The 16,912-nt window shown below is 40.5% G+C and overlaps 1 protein-coding gene across 7 annotated transcripts in view; it reads left to right on the top strand.

Moving 5' to 3' along the window:
- Positions 1-16,912, top strand: part of TMEM255B (transmembrane protein 255B) — a 64,444-nt gene that overhangs the window by 12,190 nt on the left and 35,342 nt on the right. The window lies entirely within an intron of this gene.

Consider the following 16,912-nt stretch of genomic DNA (forward strand, 5'->3'; position numbering starts at 1 on the left):
CCTGAAACTGTATGTGTTAAAAAGAATTAAAAACCTGAGAGCTCTGTCGGTCAAGATTCCTTGCCTAGGTCAGACATGATCTGACAATGCTGTGTAATTTGTATTTAGATTTAGCTTGGCTTTGCAAACCTCTTGGTTTTATTTATGTGAGGAAGTCAGTCTCATGATTTCCGGTATTCTTCTTCATGAATGCAGCCTTGTTCTCACTATTTGTAGGCAGAATTCTTTCATAATACCACTTTTTTTTTGCATTGCCTTTAAGTTTCAGTGATGTATTAGCAAGTATTCCCCACTTCTAGCATTTGTTTCTAGCTGGGTTTCCCAAAGAAATGATATTAAAAAAGCCATGATGTTTGTGTCTTTCTCTGTTCCCTCTTCTACTTTTTTGAATGTGTTGACCAGTGTCAGGTGAGTTCAGCAGGGAGGCAGAGTCTTCAAAGGTGTGCAGTTCCTTCCAGTTTCATGAAAAGTCATAGGTGGGTAAAGGAGAGAATTATAAATTAGTTGCCATATGGTGATAAAGGCTGCAATGTCAGCTCACCTCTCATTAAACACTAGAGAATCCAAATGGGACATGACCTGTGAGACAAAAATCTGCATCAGGCCAGGCCTCATTAATTTTGCTACTGACAAAAGAGCTTACTTGATTTTAGGAATTATTGCCTCTGATGTCTGCATCAGAGACAAGGATGAACACCAGGTTTTAAGTTGCAGACCCAGTGGTGGGCAGATGAAAATAGCTTTGTTTTCCACATTAGTCATGCTACTTTACTAACAGGCATAACATTTGAAGGTTGTTTTATCTTTCAGCTTTCCTCTACTCAGCTTTAGTTTACTATCACTTCTGTCCTTAGCAGAAAGTAAAATGACTGAAAAACACATAAGGTGGGTAAGCAGTGGTTAAGCTGTGTAATACTCAATATTTTGTGTCATTTACACAAGGACTGTGGAGAAATATGTGCCTGGTATGTTTGGTATTAGTGCCTGTTTGCACTTCCCAGCATGAAACAAGGAAAACTTCTTCCTTTTAATTACACGTAGTGATGATCTGACTGTTGAAAGATTGAGTTTCTAGGGAACAGACCAAGAAAATAACTAGAAAGTTTAATTGTGTGTCTTGCCTTGAGTACTATCCACAGTGGGCTAAGCCTTTTAACGCTGTCTTTGCAGAGGCTGAGCTGCTTGTTCTTAAAAGTTACAGAAATGAGATTGTAAGGGTTTATGTCATACTGAACTGAGGGCAGTAATTATTCCCTGCGGTGTAACTTGGTATATTTGCTTGAAAGGGTTTAGGGCAGCTTTACAAATTTGCAGCCATCAATAAGATTGTAAAGATTTATACAAGCACAGAAATGGGAATATTGTAGTCCTGTAACTAAAAATTCTATGCACTGCAGCAGGACAAAAGAGGGTGGGAAGGAAAGGAAATTGTTTATTCAGTTGCTTCTATCTTAATGTGACTTTCTTTGAATAGTTACTGCAGCATAGTTTGAGTTTAACCCAGTGTAGCTCTGACAATTATTTGGCTTTTTCTTTTTTTCCTTTTTTTTTTTTTTTAATTGCAAATGAATGTAGATTCGATTGCACTGGAAAAAAGATCTATTTTAAATTGACCTTTTCTTCTGTAAATCTATTTATCTTTTTTGTCTTGAAGTTCTATTTCCTTGTGACCTGTCCTCTATAAGTCCAGATATGTTCATGGGTGATGATATGCAAAGTGCAATATCAAATATATAATGACTAGCAGAGCTAGTACAGCAAAACCCCAGCACTCAATAAAAGCAGGCACATGCTTTGGGAAAGAATGAAAGCACAGTTAGGCAGAATGGACAATGTTCTGTTCTTAAAACACAACATTAATAATATTGCACCTCTTTGACCTCATTCTTGGAATCCTAGGGCCCACAGTGGAAGTTCAATGCGCTGACCAAGGTATAACCCTTAATTCAAAGGAACTGCTGCTTGCAGAAGCAGGCTCTGCCTCATTGACCAGCATGATTTCACTTCAGCTCTTAGCATTTGTGCTTGGCTCTGCTATGCAAAACTTGGCACCAGAAGAACAAAATTTCCCCTTGATTAATGATTTGCACTGATTTGGGATGTTTTTAACTGGCAAACACCAAAAATTGAAGAATGATATGTTGCTGTCCCTTTTTGCCTCTCTGTTCCCTGCAAAGCAGCTCATGGATCGAAGAACAGAGTATATATGTTGTTTTGCTGCAAAAGCACGCTTAGTGCTGGATGGGTGGAAAATGTGATACTGCTCAAATCAAATAGATTTTATTGTAAAACATGGAGTGTCCTTGCTTGTTTCCTTGCTTGCCATCTCTTTATGTTACAGTAAAAAGTATTTCCAATTAGAAAATGAGATGCTGAAGAAAATTAGATGACTATAAAGGGGACAGAGAGGACAGGGATGGGTTAGAGAAGCAGAAGTGACCCCTCAAGAGGTATGAGTTAGCTCAAACCTCAGTACAATTTAGGCTGAAGACAGTGGTCTGCAAAAGGTCTGAGACCTGAATTCATCCGTTGCTGAGTCTTACTTGTTTTTTCTTCATGCTAAGACACAGCTAATTTTCTTTCTGACATGTCTAGGAGATACTAGGATAAAAATCTGCTGCTTAACTGGCTCAAACTGCTCCTTGACTTGTTTAGAGAAATGACTGTCATGATTTTAGCGGAAGAGACACTGCTTCTGACAAAAGCAGAATTTGAAGACATGAGCAAAGTTAAAACATGGAGCTCTGCACACAAACAGAAAAGGCAAAGCTATTTCTTCAGAATTCTCAAGGGATGCTAAGTCTACATGCCTAAGTATGCTTGCTTCCTGATCTCTGTCAACAATAATTGGATTTCAAATTAAGTGCTGAAAACCAGCTATAGCAGAAGTTGGAGAAACAAAGCAGTAATTTTCCCTCCTGTTTTTAATAGTAGACTTCCCTGACAGTGCATGTTCTCCTGTCCTATGTTGAGACATATGTGAGGTAGTATTTCAGTATTATCTCTGATTAGTTTCTTGCCACTAGACTTTCATCTGTTTCCGAAGAAAAGCCTTGTTTTTAAAGGAGTTACATGTGTGAGCCAGTTTTCAGAAAAGCCAAACCTATTTCTCTTTTCATAATTGAAAATCTTGTAAATAGATTATGTCCATCATAAAAAGCCCAATGGACATTTTGTGTAAAGATAGTTCTTATTAATATGTACACCAAAAAAGTATACTGATATATATATATATATATACCTGTTCAAACTGTGTGCTTCATCTACTTCTCTAGGCAAATCAAACATCTGGAAGAAACTGAGTTTACTGCAGATTTTGATCAGAGATGCTAATTGCTGATGGATTCCATATTGCATATTAAGCTAATTAAAGCAGCTTGTTCACATAGAGAGAAAAAACATTGAAATTCTGTAGATCTCCTGAGACTATCTTTGATGTTCTTGCACAAATAAATGATAGAAGTCTTTACTGTAGTGCTGGGGACATGCAGATAAAGTAAAGGCAATCTTTGTCATTACCAAGGTAATGGTATTTCTCCCCTGAATTCAAGTGTCTGAGAAAGTCAACATCACTTCTTTTTTTCCAATGATTATCTTTTGTGTGCTCATATTTCATATAGTTCAGGGGAAAAACGGCACTGATGTAAAAATGAAAATAGCAGAACAAATGAGCAGTCATCCTTGTCTTTTTTAACACCTTTAACATCATTAAAATTGAAAAGACCTGCTACTATATTTTCAGTCATAAATGTGTGCTAGATTTTGTGGTGTGATCTAACTGCGTATGTCAGAAACAGACAAGGAGATTTATATAAAGATAATTAGTAGGTTGACACACATGCTTAACTGAGGTTAAGATTGGCCCTTGTTTGGGTATTTTCCTTCCTTTCAAAATACAACAGAATCTTATTAGCTGGTGTGATCAAGCAGCTTATTCTTTGAAAGTACCTTCCTGGTCTCTTATTCCTACCTCTTAGACCTCTGTAATGAGATGCCCTTTGGAGACATTTTGTTCTCTCATTAGGTTCTGGAGGGAGCCTTGAAGGGTGATTTAGACTAGACTCTGGAGTTTCAGATAGCTAAAGTGTAGTAAGGAGAATCCTGTGTAAAGTGGTTATTGTATTGTTCTTCTTTAATAGTTAGGATATTATAAAAGAGATCATACTATAACTCTCTCTGGTTGTGAGTTTAGAGCAGAGCAGCCTATGTGTAGACTGTCTAGTCTCCTTTTGCGCTGTAAACATGGTGCAGTCTTCAGAATTAGCTGCCTCATTTGGCAGGAGTCAGCTTTATGATCTCTTTTAATCCTTTTGGGGAAGGATTTTAAATGCAGTCTACCCATGGTATGGCTGGGAATTCTGAGTTATTCCTTGTAATGCAGGACAGCATTCAGCAAAACTCAGAGGTAGAAGTAAGATAAATAACTGGAGACATTTTGAAGGCTCAGTTATTTCAGCTGAAGAGGAGGAGGACAGGTGTATGTCTGTGGGTGTGAAAACACCATCCAAAGTGAAGGCAAGTGAAATTAAAAGAAGAAAGTTTTATGCACAATAAAAATGTTAACGGTTGAAAAGTTTGCTTTATTTAATTATTTTACTTGGTATAATACTATGAGAGACATTTTACTCTTATTAGCATTACATATTCCATGAATGTAGGACTGAGTAAAATATTTTGGAATTTCTTTTATGCAGTTCTTTGATCTTGTGGATTTAAAGTGAGGATTTTCAATTTATAATAAATATGAATATCCACTGACACAGAGAAGTCTTCCTTTCTCCTCTTCCCTCCTTTCCTCCTTCCTCTATCTTGCAGATTCCTCCTTTCCCTTCTTTGCCCCAGCCAAAACCAGTTTCTACTGGATTAGTGAGTTAAAAGATTCATAGCCAAGTGAGAGTGGGGCTGCATGGCTGAGAGAGGAGTCTGTGGGAGGAGGGAATAAGACTTATCTCTTTTGCTAGGAATAAAGTGTTATATCAACTCACTATGCCATGAAACCATTGTCTAAATGCTGTCAGTGAGTTAAATGCCTGAAGTATAATTTTCCCCAGAGTGTCTTGAGGACTTTAAAGTTCAGGGACTCAAAGACAAAAATAAATGCTCTCACTGTGTGAGTTACCAAAGGAAGTCTGGGGGATATTTCAGCTCCTGTCTGCCTCGTTCTTTATGGATCAGTATTTCATGTCACATATCTACAGGTCTATGCTTTCAGGTTTTAACAGTGCAGATTCATCACCTAGTCATGCAAATATATATATGTAAATATTATAATACATAAATGTACTATGACATAACCATGGGTATACAACATGTAATATATGCTCACACAGACACATATATGTGCTTACAGCTGTCATGAGCTGGTAAATAACCTGGCATAATGACAAAAACATCTATGCCACTATGCCATTCACACTGTACTGTATTGTGCAAAGTGCATTTTGCAGTCCTTATAGGTGTGTCTGTCAGGATGGTTTAGTTAGTAAAGCTGTGATGGGAAATACAGTCATGTCTGTAGTGTTCTTTCTATTCCATTGTCAGGGCTGTGTCTTTTTGACATACCTAGAGCGATGCCACCAAGTTCATTAAGCTGTAGCCCTAGCACAGTAGCTCTTTCCCTCTCATGCAATGCTATGCTGGTCTATTGGTTGTACCAGTCCCAGGTCTTACCCAGCCCAGGTTCCTCAGCCTGTGACCCAACACAGCATTAGCTCAGTCTTGGATGAGAAACTACCATGTTTTCACTGTCATCACTGCTAGAAAGAAATGGAAAATTTATTACAAAGGGAAAAAAATAGGACAGAGAGTTTGACTCCTATTTGGACAGCTTTCTTGGCAAGCAGAATGGTTTTGTTGGTTTTTGGTTTTTTGCTTCTGGAAGCTTAAATCCTGTAGAAACAGAAGGTTTATATGTGTGTGTGTGTATATATGAAAACACTCATGCACCAGCACAGCTTATTTTTGACACTCCATTTTTTTAAAGGCTGACACTGTTCTTTTGAGTCCGAGACTAGAGCCACAGATTCAATTTAAGTAAGTCCTCTATCATAGTAAGTGGAAGTCTTTTGGGATGTGGTTCCTTTAAGATTTGTGTTTGGAAACAGCACACAGAATTAAGGGCATAATAGGACATTTTTCAACTGCCAGTTTGTTTTCTTGTGCTGTTTATGTAATGAAAGCATTACTGTCACAAGGCTGAAAAAAAAGTAAACTTTATGACCATGAAACGTGTTTGTGGAACAATAAAGAAATTGACTACTCTTCCTAGCAAGAGGAATAGGGGATAGAAAGCATTGGTAAGGAATTTAGGATGAGTGCTCGTGTGTGTCTGGTGGAGAAGGTGAAGCGAGGATTGTCCTATAAAAGGACAGGCAGTTTTGATCCTCTTGTTGAAGAGTTTGATCAAGTTAGACAGATGAGTATCCCTGTTGGCCAGATACAGTCTTCCAGACTCTGCAGGTAGAGCTTCACTACATGAAAGTTTGCAATTTAATGGTAATGTGTTTCTGATAAAGAGCATGTGTTTTTGTGTCTTGAGGAACCAGTGCAGTCAATGCAACCTGAAAGAGGATTTGTAAAGACAATAACAGACTTTGGTGTAAAAAAGGTTCCTGCTGCTGAAGCAGTCAGCCGCAATAGTCTTGATCTATGTCAGTTCCACCATTTTTTTACCAGGAAGCATAAACTTCTATGACACATTGTATGCTATTTATTTCTGTTTATTGTTCTCATACTGCTCTGAACAGCTACCTCTCAGTGATGAAATGATCTTGTTCCATTTTCATCAATAAAAGATGGATCCTTATAATGTCAGAACTGCTGATCAGTGCATCTAGATTTATGTTTCACTTTTGTCTGCTTTCCTTTTAATGCTGTATTTAGTTTTTTCATCCTGACTATTTGATATCCTTAAATCCATAATCTTTTTTAACCGTTCTTAGATAAGTGCTTTTGTTGACGTTTGCAAGAGGGAATTTTTACTAGTTTAAAGTGCCTACTGGGCTAAGGCTTGTCTAGGATGCTTCCAAGACCATTAGCATTTCTCCAGCTGTTAAATCCAGCTGATTTTATTTTATTTTATTTTTATGGATAACATCACTCTCAGTCTTCATCAAATCCCAGGCACCCTTCTCTCCTTCCACATTACTCCCTTCCCTTCCTTGCAAATCCCTGTCAGATGACTGAAGGAAAGTTCTGAAGTGAGAAAGCACAAATTGGCACATCCAACATCAAGGGAGTGAGAGAAGTGTTGACAAGATGTTAGTTTTGGCACCACTGATACTTCTTCATCTATGGTCCCTCTATAGCCAGTGGAAAAAAGATACCATCAGAAGCTAATTCATACCGTTCTACTGTGGTATAGAAGGTATCTGGAAGTGTCTGGAAGTCCATTGACTACAGAGGAGCACAAATAACCACCTGAGACAAAGACTTATTTTTTTTTAAGTATCTGGAGTTATGTATGATTAAATCTACCCCTTAAGAGAATTTCCTTATCAGCTTCACCATATACAAATCACCACAATTGGTACCACCCAGTAGCCTGGATAAGAAGTACTGCTTCACTTTGGATGGAGCACTACAACATTCCTGTTTCAGAAATACATACTGGGGCATGCATAATTTTGTCTCAAAAGTCATCTGGAATCAGTTCATGTGATTTACCATGGAGTATGGAAACACACCTCTATGAATTAAAAAGCTAAAACCCATATAGATTTAAAAAAGATGAATGAAAAATTACATTGCCAAAAGACAGCCCTTGAAACAAAGTGAAAAACTGGGGGTGCCAACTCTGATTCTGAAAGTAACTTTGGAATAGGGTGACAAGGACTTGTGAAATATGGAGAAGATGGCCCAGGGGCAGTGGTGCCTGTGAAAACACAGTATACCTGAAATGCCCTGGGGAAACTCAATGTTCCTCTACCTAGCAGTAAGAAGCTGAAACAGGGGAAAGGGATTTGATCATATAACTAGTGCCCTATTTAATGGGTTGAAAGAAAAGTAGAGCAGCTATTTAAACAAATCTCTTTAAAAGCAGCTAAAACATGGGTAGAACAGAACATATATATTGCACCTGCTTGAACTTGAGAGGCCCAGTAATTAGAGCTGTGGTGTCAGCTTAGACAAGGGAGAAAATACAGCAGTACTGGTTGAAACATCTGAGTGAAGCTGAGATTTCCTTCTAGCGTTGCTGCTAGAAGGAAATCAGTAACTGTGGTATATTGTTACTGGGATATGAACGGGGGTGCTCAGATGCTGTGGGGGCTTAAAAGAACACCAGTGGTGAAACTAACCCTGCCCCAGGAAAGATGCCTTCTCTTTCTAGTCGTGGGGAATGTGAACCAAGTACAGTTCAGTGTTTCTGCCAGCTGTTTTAGTAACATCTGCTGTGGTCCAGTGACTGGAACTCTTAAAGACTCTTCCAAACTCCCAGGAGACCTAATAGTGTGTCACAGGTGGTGACATTTTTAACTGAGTCAAAACAAGCATTTACTCATCAGTGAATGAATTATATAAATTTAGTATGTGTTCATTTATGCATATCTCAAATTTATTCTGATTGCAGTCTAACTGTGGCTCCAGTTTGGAAGCTTAAGTGCACAGAAACTGCTTGATATAGGTTATTTCCTTCAGTAGATTGGTCATTCTAGTAAAAATTTGCTTATAAAAAAATGTTAAATAATTTCCTGGCTGTTTTAGGTCTGGTTTTGTAGCTGATATTAGATTATGAGAGAAGAAAGAATATATTAATCAGGTAACCCTTCTCAATAACTTTGTTTCAAGTTTCATAATAGCTATTGGTTTAATTCCCACCATGCTTTCATTGCTTTAAGATAAAAATACAGGAAAATTAATCTTTACTTCATATAGCAACTTTCACAGAAACTACATCTTCAAATGCTTCAGCAGGTTAGAAAGAAAGACAAATTACAGAAAGAGTAGTGCAAAGTGGATTGGTATAAATTATGGATTAATGCTCAAGGCAGCATTTCTAGAGGGTCAAATCAACTTCAACTGAAAGACCTAGACAAGGGAACTGTCAGAGTTAACATGTGGTTTTTATTTGGATAATAGAATGTTAAGGAAAAAATTTTCCATGCCACTTTTCTAGATAACTGGAGTTGCAATAGAGTTAAGTCGCTGCACTCAATATCTGTGAGGACAGTACAGTCACTGCTAGCTGACAGGGAGAGGGAGAGGAGGAGAGATACTTTAGTGTGGATGGCTGTGGAAGCTTTTTGAGGAGCTTAAAAACAAGGGTACTAAGGAGTAGTTTTGAACCATGGGCTTTCATCCACTAAAGAGAAATGGGAAGCAAAGATGGCCATGTGAGCCATCTCCTGTTGTGGGACCCAGCACACCCATCATGCAACCCTAGGCGTGTGTCGATGTGATCAGATGCTAATTTCCCCCATCTCCATAACTGACTGTCACAGCAAATGGCACAAATAAAGTTCCAAATAACTCAGTAAGTCTATTTATCTGACCAGTGATGAAACAGTCCATGTCCTGAAGATCTCCATGTGTGCCTGGAGGAGCTGGAGCAAGCAGACTCAGAACCCGTGCTCCCTTTCTTGTCTTAACTGTGCTGCATAAGCCCTCTTAGGCTGGAAGAGAGCTGGGACCATTAAGTCTCCCTGTTGCACATTTTCTGTTCATGGGCACTTCTTCAGTCCCTTGCCCTTGTGAATAGCTTAACTGATGAATTAGCTGCAAAAGTTGAGCATCAGCACCACTGGAAGAGGAGGAAGCAATATGCATTAACTATGCCTACATATGATATAAATTAACTGTACCTAAGGCATAACAAAAGATATTGCAAATTCTGCCTTTTATCATTCTGCCCTTCAGGATGTGGGGCAAGAGAAGAAGAGAAATTTTCTGAATGAAAATACCACCCTTGTTTTGAAAGTGGATTTGATCTTGTTCTTTCTCCTTGGCATAATAATTGATACCTCTCATGGTTTCTGTGTTCTTTCCCAACATTTGTGTATCTAATTCTGCCTTTTTATGCATGTGAGGTTGCTTAAATTTCCCATGAGACCTCTTCCCTGCTTGTGTTACACCAACTGTCCTTTTCATGTTGCTATTTTTCCTAATTATCCCTGACACAATATTGGAAAAGAGCAGCCTTCATCACAGGCAGTACACCAAAAGTCTCCTTGACCACAAAGAGCAAAATAACCCCAGTCCATATAATTTATTCATTATAGCTAAGACCTAGCTTTTACTTTGATAATCCCTAGGAGTGCAAAGAATGTGAAATAGGTGAGACAACCTAACAGTTGCTGCCAGCACTTCTAGCTCCTTCCCTTCTGTCTTGGCCACATGGACTCACCCTCTCTTTTGCGCTGGGTCTAGCGCTTGTCTCTTTAAAGTTGCTAGATCTAACTTATTTGGTAGAACAGATAGTTTTCTGCCTAGTGAGTGAATTGCACTGGCTTGCTGTGTACTTGGGCAAACACAGGAACTGGTATGCAGGGATGCAGCCCTTGGGGAGAGGGATCAAGAGAGAGGGCTGGACAGCAGGGAAGCAAACTAACGACAGGAGGGCAAGGTGCCATTTCAGATGGCAGCAAGCAGTCACATAGGCTCAGCTCTGTGCCCTGAAGTGCTTTTAACAACAGCGAGAGGGAAGAAAATCTGAGTCAAAGATCTGTGTTGTTGCTGATAATATTCAAAAACATGTAACTGGACCTGCTGAATTCAACAGTGATGATACTGTGGAAAGGCTTTAGATTTCTAACTTGGTCACTTGATCTAAGCACAAGACTTGAGCTGAACACCTGACAGCATCATGTGTGTACTGTCTCTGTGTGAAGACCTTCCTGGTAATACAGGTATCTCCCATGGGCATTGGCTACATTATTAGGTAGTCATTAGGTGTATTACAGTCAGAAGCAAGTTACATGTTTACGCATGGGATCCCAGTCCCAGTCCTTGTCTTCCCAAGCTGTACCAAAGCCAGTGTTCTTAAAACAGGAGACATTTTGCACTTATATTTCTTCCCTCCTTCACCTAGAAGCCAGTCTAGGACACAGTTCTTCAGGCCTAGGCTGGGCAGTCATAGAAGTCTTTCATCATTACGAATTTGTGCCATTGTAACTAGTACTATGACTGGAATTGGCATTAATGAGTAAAGAATGTGACATAATCCTATCTCCTGCGGTGCGACAACAGAGCTGCAGTTACAGCAGTGCTATTACTGAAGAACTAACATTTGGAAAGAATAAGTTGGCAGGCCATATATTGTGAGGCATATTAGCTGGTGTAGTGAGAAACCCCGTAATTAGCCCAGTTGTGAAAATCTATGTAGTAGAAACCTTACCTGAGCTGAATTTTCATCACAGCAGCAGAACTACAGTCCCAAGGGCAGGGAAAATAAGTGACCACTGTGGGAGATGGTCACTCTCCACACAGGAGAGGGCTTTACAAAGTAGAGAAAATTAACTCACAATTAAAAGTACTTTTATAGCATCCCACCTCACAAGACAGGCAGTGCTTAGTTGATAACAACATCTGGAATGCAGTGCAATGACTTTATATGTGTTAATGTTGCAGGCCGTTAATCTACAGCCCTGCTGAGGTGCCATGGTAACAGATGCAGCTCCTGGCTGAGATTGTGCCAAGGGTGGAAAATTCATTCTCGGTTTTGGATTTGTGATGTACTTTTTGTAAACTTCTGCTCTCACAGCTTCATCCCCAGCGTACTGGAAAACTACAGCAGATTTATTTAAGCCTATTTTAAGTTCTGAACTTGGAGACATAGGGTTGTCAAATCAGTAGAAAGGCACACAGAATTAAACTGGTGTTTGGAGAATGTAATATAAGGGGCAGCCTACAACAAACTGCTCCATGAATTTCTTTTCCAAATATGTTTACTTGAACCTATGTGGGGATAAAAGGGCTTTACAAACCTGTGGCATAACATTTACACAGCCTTTTGCAAAGCCTTCATTTTCCGGAGCCAAAGGTATTGGATGACAGTGTTTCTCAATTTACTTTGATAAGGGTAATCGTGATTCTTCCTCTGTCTCGAAAAAAATCCCAGATTTGATGAAGAGCACAATACTTGGAGACATTGGAGGCTGTGCAATGCAAAAGTAGCCATTTAGCATGAGCTAAGTGAGTCTGTTAGATATAATGTAATTTGCATCTGATACTGAAGTGATTTCGAGAACAAAAATCCCTCTGTTTTCCAAAGTCTTAGAGCTACTGAGTCTAAATCAGGAGAATGAGGCATCTTACACAGCATCTGGTGCTGAAAATGGCTGTCATTATCTGAGCAGTTGTGCCTCTTGACTGAGAGCAGGTAAGGGCTAAATTAGAGCTATGAGGAAGCCAGATATGTGTGAGAATGTAGACCAGGAGCCTAGAGAGCTTGAGAGAGGAGTTTCGCAGCGATGCTGGAAACAGCCAGGGAGGTACCAGCCTGTAGCGAGCGGGTGCTTATCTTGGGGAGCAATGTGATTTTCTGTGTCTGCTGGTAAACACTGGCTGCATGTCTCCGTGTGTCACAGAGCAGGGACAGTGACAGCAGCGTGTGATGCAGCCCGCAGAGTACCCGGGGACCTGTGGTGTGGTGGTTACGTGAGAGCATGGCTGGAGCCAGGGTGGCTGTGTCATTGGATTGGGTCTGTGGCCAGCTCTTGGCTCCAAAACCACTAATGGGAATCACTGTGGGAGATGGTTGTTGCCAAGTACCCGTGCCAGCTGTATTTTTGACAGCTGAAGTGTGTCCAGGACCAGCTTTTCCTGGCCACAGGGTGCCCCCTGGCTCTGTTGCCCTCAGCAGGCTCACTTGCATAGGGAAGGTGGCACAGTGCAGCCAGCGGTGCTGTATGCCTGTTGAAGGACAAGAGTTTGTCTGAGGCAGGTGGATTCTGCAATAAAATGCATGCGTTTTCTGAAAGAAGGAGTATGCAAGAATTTAAGATTCCATGCTTTCACTAGTGTCCTGGGTTCAGCAGTAGCAGTCATTTTTCCCCTTCTTGGTAGCTGGTGCAGTGCAATGTTTTGACTTTCAGCTCGGGAACAGAGCTGATAACAAGCGATGTTTTGGTTTGGCCAAGGACTTTGTGGGCCTCATGCTCTGCCAGGGAGGAGGGGGAGCCAGGAGGAAGCAGAGACAGGACACCTGACCCAAACTGACCAAAGAGGTATTCCATACCACAGCACGTCATGCCCAGGATGTAACGGGGAGTTAGCCGGAAGGGCTGGGAGACTGCAGGGTTGGAGGAGGTATCGGTCAGAGCTTGGTCGGGCTGGGGGGGCGAGTTATCGGTCGGCTGGTGGTGAGATGATGTATTCTCTTCCCTTGTTATTTCCTTTATCATTATTATCATTGGTGGTAGCAGTAGTGATTTGTGTTATACCTTAGTTACTAAACTGTTCTTATCTCAACCTGTGGGAGTTGCATTCTTTTCGATTTTCCTCTCCGTCCCTCCGAGAGCAGGGGGAGGGCAAGAAAAGGGGGGGAAGTGAGCGAACGAATTACCTGACTGGGTTTAAACCACGACAACTAGTTTTTCATTTTTTAGTGTTTTCATAGTTCTGTGACAGGTAACAACTCTTCAGTTAATACTGTGTGGAAAAGTCTCTCATTCCAAGTGTTATTTCCTCTCCCTTTTGTTAAAACACCTCTGTTGGACAACTGGGTTTTGGGTTTATTTTGATAGGCCCACACAGTACAGTTTTCAGTGTTTGTTAAATGGCTTTGTGGTGCCCTTGTGAATAGCCGAATTATTATATTCTGTACCAGAACCAGGAGTAAATGTGTTCTGTTAGTGTAGGCTGCAGAGAAGCCTGGCTGCACAGCAATGAAATGGCAAAAGCAAAACAATTTCTTGAATAACTGTTAAATATATTGTTATAAACAATGAATAATGTTCCTAACAAACCATAGTGCTATTAAAAATGGAGATGAGATGATGTGATGGATCCATTTTTTTTAAGTGCTGTTTCTTTTACCAGTCAACAAAAATCGTCTATATTTAAATGAACTGCATGGCTTTTCTTTCCTGACAGTGCTAGGCTCATGAACTCACAACTCCAGCAATCACCTACCACTCAGGAAAAATAGCTTTTGAATTTACAACAGCTCTTCATTTGGCTGTCTTGGCTGCAATTTGAAGAAGTAATTAATTCTGTACTTTGTTTACGTGTTTCTCAGATTCTCAATAAGCAGTGGGAGGTTTGAGAGAGAATATAAATCTGTAATTTTATTTTAAGGATTTTTTTGTTGTTGTTCTTATATTATTACTCCTTCTATCATTTGAATATATGTATAAAGTTATTTAAGTCCTAAGAACCTCTGAATGTCACATTCTTCCACTTCAGCATTGTAATAAATATTACTTCAGTCAAGAAATTATCTTCTCAGTTTCAAAGGGACTACTCACTGAAGTAGTTGCTTATAGGCATGGATAAGAGCAGCAGACTGGCTGAATGGGTAAATGATCACCAATGACTGAGGAGTGCAATGCCAACTCCATTGTTCCTGTCTATCTAATGCTACAATTTACTGTGCACCTTTATATGTGATCTCTTATAGCACCATGGTAAAACTGAAAGGCCAGGTATCCATTAGGTGATTTAAGCTATCTCCATGAGTGGAAAACGTTGGTTTGGGGATTGTAGATCATCAATAAATTGCTCATGTGTGAAATGAAAAGCCACCTTGGGGTCAGCTTCCAGTAAATTCATCCTGAACTCAGGCTATTTGGAAACACCTGGCTGTGCTCACTAATTACCTGATTGACAGCTATGACTTGAAAAACAAGATAGAAGTGTCAGACAGTAATGACTTAATCTGAACTTTTAAACACTGACACTTCTTCCAGTAAAGAGATCAGGGTCTGTAGCAAATGCAGCTGCCACAGGGCTGCACATCCCTCTGGTCTGCAGTGACAATAGCTCTCTGTACAAGAAGCTCACAGTCTTCTTGATCTGATGAGTTGCATGCTAAGATCTTTAGATGTGACCCGCCATAGTGGAGAGCCAAGGGATAGTGGAGGTTAAGGGGTGATGCAGCCAACTCTGCTTTCTTACGATTTCTGCCTCCTTGCGGCAGGACGGAGCTGGCTGCAAGGGGCCTGCTGCGGTGACCAGCCAGTACCATCAGGCTCAGCCACTTCTGTGTGCCCCTTTCCTCCCCGTGCTGAGGATTCTGATTACACAGCAGTCCCTGTGGCGGTGCTGGCTCGCCTCTGATTACATGATCTGAGAGCCATGGGCTACTGAGAGACTAAGAGAGTGTATCAGAAAGCATTTGTGATTCTTCTGCTTTTAAGTGGTACTTTTTGCTGATTTACTGAGAGCTCTTATTTCTAGATGTGTGACATTGCTTTGACCTGTGTGCCCATAAGCTATGGGTTTATATAGCTGTAATTTCTTACTTGCCCAATATACATTTTTTGGCAACACTCGTGTCCCCTGTTGATGCTATTGACATTGTACTGTTCCAAGGTTAACATAAGCTAAAAAGTCCATTTTTCAAGTGGGTTTGTGATGCCTTACAGATTTTACACATGTGAGAACAGTACTTAGGTAATGCAGATATGGATTCTATACAGGCAGAGCAATATGTGGACTGTAATTTCGGTAATTATACCTGAGCATTTCTGAAATACATGTTATGAAGGAGTGAAAATAACGAAGAGGTCCCAAGTTTGTAACTGAAACCTGGTCCATGTGCTCTATCAAGTGTGAATGCTGCTCTGTCAGTTTTCAAGGAAATTTTTTTTTACCTGTTGCAGTTATTGACTATAAATTAATACTGTTGTATATTAAAATTAACCTATCATATAGATTACTTTGAAGGGTTCCTCTTTTGACTTTGAGAAATGCCAGACATGAAAGCTGTACATTACATTAAAAACCTAGCCAGAAGGTGTGTGCTAGATTCACCTTCTATCCTGCAATTACCCACTCTTCCAAACTCAAGGTGCAGAGTCCTCCGAGTCACAAAAAACCTTTAATCTGAGAGAGGAAGGACTGACAGCATCTCTCCCGCATCTGATGGCACTGGGGCTAATGAGCCCAAGGAGAGCATCTTGCTTAGGCATACACGGGGCTTCTCCTTCAGGACTTAGTTCATCTCACCTTGCTCACACCACTGCATCCTTCAGACATGCCCTCAAAACAAGCCAGTGTCATCTCAAGTGTGGGTGCTAGCTGCACACTGGTCTCTGATAGAGATGTGTACCAGTGCTCAGCCTTTTTGAGTCCTATTGCTCTTTTCAGAGTGAATTGGGCAGTAAGCTTGCCATAGCTGGGGTTCTGCTAGCCCTTCAGTTGCAGCTAGAGCTGCAGCTGTAGTCATCCTCACAGATAAAGGGAGCATGGCTAGCAGTAGGCTCAGCATGCCCAACCTGCACAGCCTTTTTCCCCAAGCTTCCCATCCCACCATCACTTTGTTGTGCTATTGGCAGTCCTGTTGATAAAGAATTAATAATCCTTTATGAATGAAGCAGCTTGGGAGGTAGAATGTGGCCTGAAGTTGTGGCTGGTAGGCTAAAAAAGGCAGTATGACATCTGTGCTGCATCTGGGACACGTACCGAGTCCTGCTGTGCTCTGCCCTGCCCACGCTGAGACTGAGGGGGCAGCTGGGAGCCAATTTTGTTGTGGCATAAGTTACCATAAGCTATATGGGACGACAGAAGCTTTCTGAAAGTTGATGGGCTACTTACTAACTTCCTTCATCTGCATGTATGAAGTAGTACCACCGTCATAAGGCTGTAGAAATTGATGTGAGCCAAAAGCAGTATGGCTTTTCACCCTGTGGACACCACTGCTGTTTATTAAATAAGTTGATTTAAAAGAAATCACCATTGAATTTAAAAACTCTTACAGCTGACATGTTTTTCTCTAGAAAGATGTAGGCTTTTCTAGTACACTTGATGGTAT

The sequence above is a fragment of the Pezoporus occidentalis genome, unplaced genomic scaffold (assembly GCF_034315485.1).
Source record: "Pezoporus occidentalis ecotype Australia unplaced genomic scaffold, CSIRO_AGI_Poc_V1 ctg99, whole genome shotgun sequence".
Taxonomy (NCBI): Eukaryota; Metazoa; Chordata; class Aves; order Psittaciformes; family Psittacidae; genus Pezoporus; species Pezoporus occidentalis.